Source organism: Trachypithecus francoisi, unplaced genomic scaffold (genome assembly GCF_009764315.1).
Source record: "Trachypithecus francoisi isolate TF-2019V2 unplaced genomic scaffold, Tfra_2.0 Lachesis_group1, whole genome shotgun sequence".
In the NCBI taxonomy this organism is placed as follows: Eukaryota; Metazoa; Chordata; class Mammalia; order Primates; family Cercopithecidae; genus Trachypithecus; species Trachypithecus francoisi.
In genome coordinates, this window is record NW_022681454.1 from 81,369,917 (window position 1) to 81,378,293 (window position 8,377).

Below are 8,377 nucleotides of genomic sequence, written 5' to 3' on the forward strand. Positions count from 1 at the left end.
TCCTCAAGGGTGTTTGTTTATTCCTAGTCTTTCTTTATGATTCCTTTCTCCTTGAACCTCACTGTCTCAGTAACCGGCTCTACACAGATATGCCAGATCTGCATGGCAAGTCCTACCTCCCTCCCAAGCTCCAGACTCACATTCTTAACCCTAGTTGCCCAAATTCATATAGGTCATCTGAGCATCTAAAATTCATTGTTTTTGTTTTTTTTTTTTTTTTTTTACAAAATAGTAATAGACTCAAAGTCTCCCAATATTGCCCAGGCTAGTCTTGAACTCTGGGGCTCAAGCAGTCCTCCTGCTTCAGCCTGTCAAAGTGCAGGGATTACAGGCATGAGCCACTGTGCCTGGCCAAATTCATCTTTTTCTTTCACAAATATAATCTCTCATATTCCCTTTCTTGGTTAACAGTATCATAACATCCACCCAGTAAACCCAGTTAAAATGTCTGACTTATCTGTCTCCTTTTCATTTTCTATATCTGAGCAGCCTCTAAGCTCTGTGTGGTGGAAGTTCCTGAATGTCTATACAGGTGGACATTTAGCCTGGGCAATATGGAGGAGGGCTAGCCAATTTGTGTTAAACCATTGTTTGCATAGAAAGTACACTGTTTTTACTTACAGTGTATATTTATTTAGGGTAGACTAAGGTTGAAGGTGTTGGGGTTCTGTGGAAGGGCCTTAAGCGCCCCCTAGTCCACCTGTTGGCATCATCACTAGTCCAACCAGATCTAACTCCTCAATAACTCTTAACTTTGTTACATGTGCTCTCAGTCCCCAAATAAAGCACATCCCTTGTCTATTGCCTTGATTATTGTGACCTTTAGTACTTCTCCTTGACTCTCATTCACCCCTAAATAATCTTATATCCAACCCATCATGATCCTGCTCAAAAATTTTTGATGACTCCCACTGCCTGTATAAAAACCAAATTCCATAATCTAGACACACCCTACCTTTCTGACTTCATCTCATCACATTGTCACTCAACTGCACATTCTACATTCTGGTTTATGTCATGTAACATCAATCATTTATTTATTTCAGCAAACCCTTTAGACCTTTTCTGGGCCCCTTATCAATTTCTCCCCAATTGCTATTTTGAACTTTCACTGTCCTTGAATTTTCACTGAGAATATTTAGGAAGAAGCTCCTCACTTACCTACTCCATAGCTATGTGCACTTCTTATGTGCACACCTACCCTCATTCGTGTCCTCTCATGACCCAAGGTCATGGGTCCATTCATGCTTCTCTTGCATGCTCTTCCAACCTCCCCCTATCTAATGGATTCTTCCCACAGGATAAGCCTGCTCAAGTCCCTTGGATACTAAAAGAAAATGCCACCCTGCAGCTCCCTCAAAATGCCACCTTCTTCTCTCATAGCTAGGTGTCTCACAGTGATGGTCAGCAACTCGCCATGGCCTCTTCAGCACACTGCAGCCTGACTTTGGCTCACTTTTCTTTTGACCTGTGCCAGTAAAGGTCACCAACAACCTCCAGTTGCCACATACAATGGGCCCTTCAGTCTTCACCAAGGAAAACCTCTTCAGCATTCCCCAAAGCTTAGCTTAAAGAAGAAGTATAGGCTCCTTCTTTGACGTCCGTTGACCACTCCCACCTTGAAACTCATTTTCAGTGGCTTTTGTGATACATCTCTGTAAAGATGAGGTCTCAGGAGTACACAGATGACAAGAAACAGGGATGACTGAAGAGAGTTTAATGAAGGAATCATTTGCAAAGATCTAGGATTAAGGTAAACTAGCAAGGGAAGGTGATGGACCTATAGGCTAGCAGCAGGGGACAGCCTTGACACCCTTAGACCTGTAGAGATAAGGCAAAGTTGCAACCGTGAGGTTGCCTAGCAGGAGCCCTGGTCTTTGGCAGACCATAGCCAGTAACAATCCATTTACAGCAGAAGGAAGCCAGAAGGTGATTACCCCAGGCTTTCTCTTCTCTCCAATCTCCTGGCCATGACCCCAAGTGGCTGAACTCTTGAAGCCAAAGGACAAGAGAGGCGTTGATGTGGTCCACAGCAATCAGCCTTCCAGGACACAGAGCAGGATGGAGAAGGATAGTGGATTTGGAGGGGCAAACAGAATATCCAGTGCACACTTCCTCCTAATTTTTCTGGCTCTCTGTGATTCTTTCTCAGGCTCCTTTTCTGACCCCTCTTCTTATACTAACCTCATAAATATGTGTGTTTCTCAGGGCTTGGTCTTTGTCCCTCTGGTCTTTTCACTCAGTTCACTTTCTCCATGTGAGCTATCAATCATTATGGCTTCAACCACTAGCTAAGTGTTGATATTTCCCCTTTCTATAACTCTTAGCTTTGAAATCTTTCTGGAGCTTTACACTCACGTCCAGTTGTCTATTAGCTATCTCCATGGGCATCTCAAACTAAGTGTATACAAAATGAAACCCATCAGCTCTCCCTAACCCTCCCCACTCACAGAATCTGATCCTCTGTGTTCTCATCTCACTAGCTACCCGGCTGCTCCATCCAGAAATTTGAGTCATTCTTTTGATGTCTGTCTCCTCCTGTCCCTCATCTAACTCATTAGTCACTAACTACAGCCAATTCTAGCTCCTAAGTACCTTCCAAACGTATCCCATCCTTTCTGTCCACATTGCCACAGCTTTTGCCTTGACAAGCTTTCACCTTGACATTCTGAGATCTATCGTAGCAGTGCTTTCTGTATTTTCTGTATTAGTCATTATTCTCCAGAGAAACAGAATCAATAGGATACATACAGATAGAAAAATACTTATTATGAAGAATTGGCTTATGTAATTATGGAGGCTGAGAGGTTCCACAATCTGTTGTCTCTAAGATCAAGGCCCAGGAAAGCCAATGGTGGAGTTCCAGTTTAAGCCCAAAGACTTGAGAACCAGGAGAGCCAGTGTTGTGAGTTGCAGTCTGAGTCCAAATGTCTGAGAACCAGGAGTGCTGATGTCTAAGAGCAGGAGGAGATAATGTCTCAGCTCAAGAAGACAGAGCAAAGCCCTCTTTTCTCCACCTTTTTGTTCTGTTTAGGCCCTCAATGGATTGGGCGCTGCCTGCCCACATAGGTGAGAGCAATCTTTATTCAGCTGCTGACTCAAATGCTAATCTCTTCCAGAAACACCTTCACAGACACACCCAGAAACCATATTTTACCAGCCATCTGGGCATCCCTTACCCATCAAGTAGGCACATAAAATTAACCATCACACCCCCTGCCCTACATCTCTTTACTATTCTTCACACTGCAGCCAGGGGGTGGTTTCTAAAATGCAAATATGATTATGTGGCTTCCCTGAGTAGAGTCCATCCATTGAATATAGCTTTTTTTTTCCCTAAATCTCCACATGTAACTGAAAGAGGTTCAGTCACTCACCACCTGCAGAGTCCAATTAACAAGATTGAGTCTGACATAAAGAAAGTGACTTTATTCCAAAGCATAGCTTAGGAGAAGAAGTACAGGTTCCTGCCTTTAAGGATATCACTTCACTTTTGGGGCAGAAAGCAGAGGCTTTTAAGCAGGGACTTGGCATGAATGGCATGCAGGAGAGGGAGCAAGCAGGTGTAGGGTCTGCATGACTCGCTTTGGTGCTGTATCTACCAAGCGGGCACCATCGTGGGCAGAGCTAGGTTGTAAGGTGGCCACCGTCTTGAGATCTACTCCAGGTGAGAGAGAGCTCTGTTACGGGGACACTTCAGGTTGTAAATTGACTGTTGTCTCTTGAGGCCATCTCTTGGTGGGAGAATCCCCTCTCTGGCGCATAGTTATTAGGTTGGTGCAAAAGTAATTGGGGTTTTTGCCATTACTTTTGCCAGATTACCTTGGCACCTAGCTAATAGATAAGCTTGCTCTGTAGAAAGCCATCAAAAAGGATGAGTTTGCGTCCTTTGTAGGGACATGGATGCAGCTGGAAACCATCATTCTTAGCAAACTATCACAAGAAGAGAAAACCAAACACCGCATGTTCTCACTCATAGGTGGGAACTGAACAATGAGATCACTTGGACTCGGGAAGGGGAACATCACACACTGGGGCCTATCATGGGGAGGGGGGAGGAGGGAGGGATTGCATTGGGGAGTTATACATGATATAAACGTTATGCACATGTACCCTAGAACTTAAAGTATAATAAAAAATAAAAAAAAAAAAAAAAGAAAGTGTCTGGTGAAGGGAAGGTAAAGGTTATAATTTCATTTATAAAGAGCTAAGAAGTGAGGAACAAGGGAAAAGGGAGAAAGAGAAAAGAAGGAAAAAAATAAAACATAATCCATTCTTTTTCTCTTAGAAAAGAGGGGGTACTTGGTTATACACATGCCCATCCGTCTCCCTGCTCCTGTCCATGTTACTCCTGCCCAAAGCACTTTTTCACAAACAAGCCCTCCTTTAGCTGACACACTCCCACTTAGGTGTCCGCCGTGTTGTCGTCTCCTCAGGGAGGACATCTCAGACCCCACACTAAGTTAGATTTCCCTGTTACAAATTCTGTCATTACACAACATTGGCCTCCCTATATGAGAGCTTATCACAAGTAAAAATAAATAATTAGTCATATGATTAGGTTTAATGTCTGTTTGCCCCTTTAATACTGTAAGTGCCACACAAACAAAAAAATTGTGTCTGTCTCCCCAAGACTTGGCACTGAGTAGGTCCTTAATACATGCATTTATGAAATAAATGAAGGAGCAAACTTTAGTGCAGTGTACAAGGACATCTAGCATCTGTCCCTGCTTACCACCCAGATTGTATTTCATGGTGCTTTGCCCCATTCCTAATATCCAAAGTTCAAGCCGGAGCACCAAGTATAACTGCTTGCAGTTACAAACTCACCAGACTATATATATCATTCCACCATGTCTTGGCCTGTATTGCTGCCTGCTTTCTGGGTGGTACCTCTGGCCTCCCCACCAAGTCCCATCTCATCTGCCTGGCAAATGGGGTACATGAAGTGGGGAAAACCACTCAACATGTAGTAAACTTTGTAACCAGAACACTAAGAAAAACAATCCTTGGTAGTTTGGATGCTCCAGATAGGCAGCTGGGCCTAGCTACAGGCTCTTCTTTGAATAAACTATTTGTGGATTATTTCCTCCGTGAGTTTTTCTCACCTCATTCCACCCAAGTAGAATCTACCACTTCCTTCTTCCCTGGGATCTCCACTGTACCGTTTTGTGTATTATAAAAGAAACAAGGCTTCACATGACTTTAGTGAGATCTGCTAGAGACTCTTCTATTGGCCAACTTCCAACTCGGGTAAAATTCAGTTTTGCCAAGAGTTCACTCCCAATGTGGAGTCCATAAAGTCATCTCAGAGCTGTCAGGTATTTCATAAAGTGAAAAATTACTTCCTATTCCATCAACACAGAGAAAAAAGGAATATATAGCATCCACTATTTTTGTTTGTTTTGTTTAGACTTCCAAAAGAAGCTTCTGGTAGCATGGCATAAATGTCACAGTTTATATTGTAGATGTTGCAGATTTCTCAGCAAGCCTCTTGTTTCTTGCAAAAACAAATTTTAAAAATCCTTGTCACTATGCCTGCCATAAGTTTGGCTAAAATTACTTGATGTGAGTGATATTTGAAGCCTTCCACTTTCTGATTTTTAAAATGTCTCACCCTTGGACTCTGCTCTCAAATTGCCTCAAACTTTACCTAAGTTCTATAGAGTCCCTTTACCCCAGTTTTTCCCTCTGTTTTAGTTTCACTTGTCTCAATTATGTCTCTAGTTATTACATAAGTGACTTTTAAAACATATTCCTTTTTAATTTTTTCATTAAAACATATTCCCCCTTTCCTTTTCTTTATCAGAGTAACTCAAACACGTTTTTATGAGCCTAACAATTCTGCATCAGCATATTTTAGTCCATGAAATACTTTTTGAAAATCTCTGGTATAATTTACCTTTACATGTTCCTAAAACCATTATATGTCTTGGTCCTTTGGGCACAAACCCAAAATATGAAACATTAAAACCTTATTCTCCTTGAAGAGTAGCAAATGCCATGCATGAATTGTCTTTTCAATGTTCCTCCCTAAAAACCCTTCAGGTTCCATAAAGTCATTTTGGGATTAGATGGACAAAATTTTTCCCTATCCCTCTACAGTGGTCCAGGGTGTGAGGCCTGAGATTCTCTCTTTCTTCCTGGGAAGTCTTTGTCCAGTTCTTTTTGGTGACCATGCACAGCAAGGGTAAAAAATCAAGGGAGTAACCAAAAGTAACCAGGAATAGCTGCTAGAATCACAAAACAGCAAAAAAATGCCAGCAAGCAGATGTCCATGTATTTGTCTGTTTAAAAGACAAAATCCACTCCACTCAAGGGATACACATTTTATTTGAGTACCTTCAGATCCAAGGGAGATAAATGTAGGAGGGGGAGAGGGGGTTCTTACATCTTATGAGTGAAAAGGTTTGATGAATTTGATTAGTGCTTTACACTAGATTAATATGCCATCAAATAAATGTAAGTGGCAGGCCACAGGCTTAAGAAAGCAAGTGCTTTCATGAGCCTGTCCACTCAAGAGTAAGGGGAAGAGTCCCATCTTTCTGCTGCCTGATAATCTCATGTTCATGACAGCTTGAGGACAAGACCTCTGTCTGAGTCTAGTTTCTGCAAATATCTTAGCCAGTTTATTTTTTTCAAATTCCTATCTTAATGTTTTACTGCTAGCTATAATTTCTAGGTGATATGGAAGTGTTGGTGAATTTTAAGGCTTTGCAGATTGTCTTAATAATTCAGCATATGATGAATGTATCTCAGTTGCCATAATGAACAAGGACGTCCCATATCTGGGCATAAAGTCTTTTCAGTCTTTGGCTGACATGTATTTTGTCCACCTGTGTGTGTGTGTGTGTTTCTGTGTGTATGTGTGTATCTACAATACTGAACTATTCATACAATTAAAAGTCAATAACATCTTTGCTCATTTGAAGAAATGCTATCCAAGTATATCATGTGTTATTTTAAAAGAAAGCTCTCATTTTTCTTTAAATACTGTTGACTCTGGCTTTTCATGACCCAACATATTTTAATTAACTATAATTATTTTATTTTATATACTTAAATTATCAGAACTTGGCCAATAGGTTTCTCCTTTAAGTTGGTTTTGATATCTTTCTCCAGGATTTCTAAAGCATCATTTCTTTGTGGCAAGAAATGTTCCAAACGAGTCTAGAATATTACCCCAAGAATGGAATCAGCTTCTCTCCAAGGGCTGGTGCTTTATATAAATGGTGAATAAATAGTTCAGACTTTTCTGCTATCATATAAAATTTACATTACTGAAAAGCCTCACATTCTACAAAATCAACACTAAAAGCCACGGAGCTTATGGGGTACATGAAGTGGGGAAAACCACTCAACATGTAGTTAACTTTGTAACCAAAACACTAAGAAAAACAATCCTTGGTAGCTTGGATGCTCCAGATAGGCAGCTGGGCTTGGCTAGAGACTACAACTGTAGAGACTAAAAATTCACCTAAACCAGTGAGAGGAAACACTGACCACAGGTTTGTGAGAGCAGAGCTGGGGGTGCTGGAACAATGCACACTGAAGGAACTCGAAGCCAGAAGCTCCCAGGGCACAGGCACCAAGCAAGAGTGGCACAAGGCTGGGACACCACTGAGGGCCTCCCCAGAGAGTCTCGTGCTGGCAGTCATTTTTCATTTTCTTAAAATGCAGCTAAAAGAATCCTGGTCCCAGAACAGCAGCTGAGATGTGGTATTTTCCCTTTCCTGCTGAAAGTTGTGATTCTGTTCCTGCTCTTCTGGTTCCCCTTGCCCAGGAGAAACCTGATCTGATCAAACATGACTTCTCAGTTACATAGACATCAGTCTCTCTACACATACGAACTAATCATATTCTAGAAACACATGAATTTGTGAAATCATGAATTACTTCTGTCTTTGACCATACAAGGTACATTGAGAGGTGGAGGTTATTCTTTCACCTCCAATCTTAGCTGACCTATGACTGCTTTTTTCTCTTTTATTATTAATTTTAATTGACATAATAATTACTTATGGGGTACAGGGTGATAGTTCAATACATGTATACAATGTGCCATGATCAAATCAGGGTAATTAACATATCTGCCATCTCAAACATTTTTTGTTGTTGTTTTGGGAATATTCAAAATCCCCTCTTCTAGCTATTTGAAAACATACAATAAATTGTTGTTGCTGTCTGGGCTCAGACCCAGTTGGTGGTGAAATGATTAAAGCTAATAAGAAAGTCAGAATTATCAATAAATACAGGACCCACTATGGTACCTCCCTCCAGAGAATAGTGAAGAAAATTTTAATTTACCAGCATGCCAAGGACGCTTGCTCCTTCTGTGGCAAAATCAAGATAAATAGACAAGCTGTGGGAACCTGGC